We start from the raw sequence: 1644 nt of genomic DNA, 5'->3' as shown, positions 1-1644 counted from the left end.
AGCTGGAAACAATAAAGCAGTTCTAATTTAAAACCAGTCTTCTATTATCATTCAAATATTTATTGAGCAGAGCACTTAAATACAATGCTACATGGCACTGTGATAGGCCAAAGATGGAAATAGGAGGGGAAAAATTAGTAAAACCCTTAAAAAGACTCCATTCTAGTTGGAGAGATAAGGAATAACATTAGAGATATCACAAGGCAATATTCAAAATAGTTCCAAGGAGAAAATTCATGGTTTAAACCTTGAAAGATACCAAGATTGGGTAGGAGGAACTATGAATAAAAAGCAAACCTGGCGGGGGGAGGTAGAAAATAGCAAAAGCAAAAATAAAAGAGTATTAGATTCTTTTCAAAACCCACCTTAAGAGAAACCTCAAGGAACCTTACGAAATCATAAACGCCTCATTAACTTAGTCTGGAACACAACATTCTAGTGGACCAAGGCATTGGAAGATTTGGAAGTGATTCGCTGTCTGGGGGGGAAGGAGGGTCAACATTACCTTTTACTTTGCTTCCTGCTATAGAAAGGAAAATCTACTAGAGATTCCAACTTTATGCAAACACGACAAATAAACATGACTGCACCTAGGAACCTATTTTGGTTCTTATAAAAGCAGCATACCTAAAGTTATAACCTTTTACCGTTTTTGTTTTAAATTGATTTTTCAAATTAATGTTTAAATGACACACTTTTACAAGGTTCAATTAAAATCTGATGTGCTGAACAGAATTTATGGGAACGTAAAAGGATATTGCTAGCTTGCTATGAACTACTCAGAAGAACCATACAGAGGCAGGATTAATTTAATAAAAGCCGGTAAGAAGTACCCCTAACCCAATTGGTGTGGCTCAGTGGTTGAGCATCAACCATGAACCAGTCCCTGGTTGTGGGCTCTATACCCAGTAGGGGGCATGCAGGAGGCAGCCGATCTATGATTCTCTGTCATCACTGATGTTTCTATTTCTCTCTCCCTCTCCCTTCCTCTCTCTGACATCAATAAAATAAAATAAGTAAAATAAATTAAATCAATAAAGAATAAAGTTTAAAAAAAGAGAAGTGACCCAAGAGGAGATCTGCAAGGAAACATGGCTACAAAAATACTACTATTTATGTTAGAACTTTGAATGGGATGGCTTTAAGAGATCATGAAAATGGTCCTGCCAGTTTCGTGGAAAGCTATATAACGCACTCACAAAAGTTTAAGATCAGAGACATGGTAAATATGAGAAAGCACAGAAGTAAAGTGAAAGATAATGTAAATTTTAAGGAGCTGCAAATCCTCCAAAAACAATGAAATGTATGTAGCTTCAAAATATGTAGCTTGTGTAACCTGGCAAAACACCACTAGATAAAAAAAAAAAAACAGGTGAGAAAAGACTGTACATAATAAAAGTACAGAATAGCATAAAGGCTGTAAAGACAGAAAAAGTCCTTTCCTTTTCTTTGCTCTGGGCTTCCACAATTTATGAGAAGCACCTGGTAATTAAACCACAAGATTATTGGCTCCTCTGATTCAAACAGCCCTTCTGTTCAAACTACAGGACAAGATAAGCTACTCCCAAGGCCCCATCCTTGCATCCCCCTCCTCCTCCTGCTATTTTATCAACACAGGAGTAATTCATACCAAAAGTCTCTAGT

General features: G+C 36.8%; 1 protein-coding gene across 8 annotated transcripts in view; it reads right to left on the bottom strand.

The window, feature by feature from the left end:
* Positions 1–1644, bottom strand: part of TMEM87A (transmembrane protein 87A) — a 47795-nt gene that overhangs the window by 42826 nt on the left and 3325 nt on the right. The window lies entirely within an intron of this gene.

The sequence above is a fragment of the Myotis davidii genome, unplaced genomic scaffold (assembly GCF_000327345.1).
Source record: "Myotis davidii unplaced genomic scaffold, ASM32734v1 scaffold46, whole genome shotgun sequence".
Lineage (NCBI taxonomy): Eukaryota > Metazoa > Chordata > Mammalia > Chiroptera > Vespertilionidae > Myotis > Myotis davidii.
This window is presented reverse-complemented; position numbering and strand designations above follow the sequence as displayed.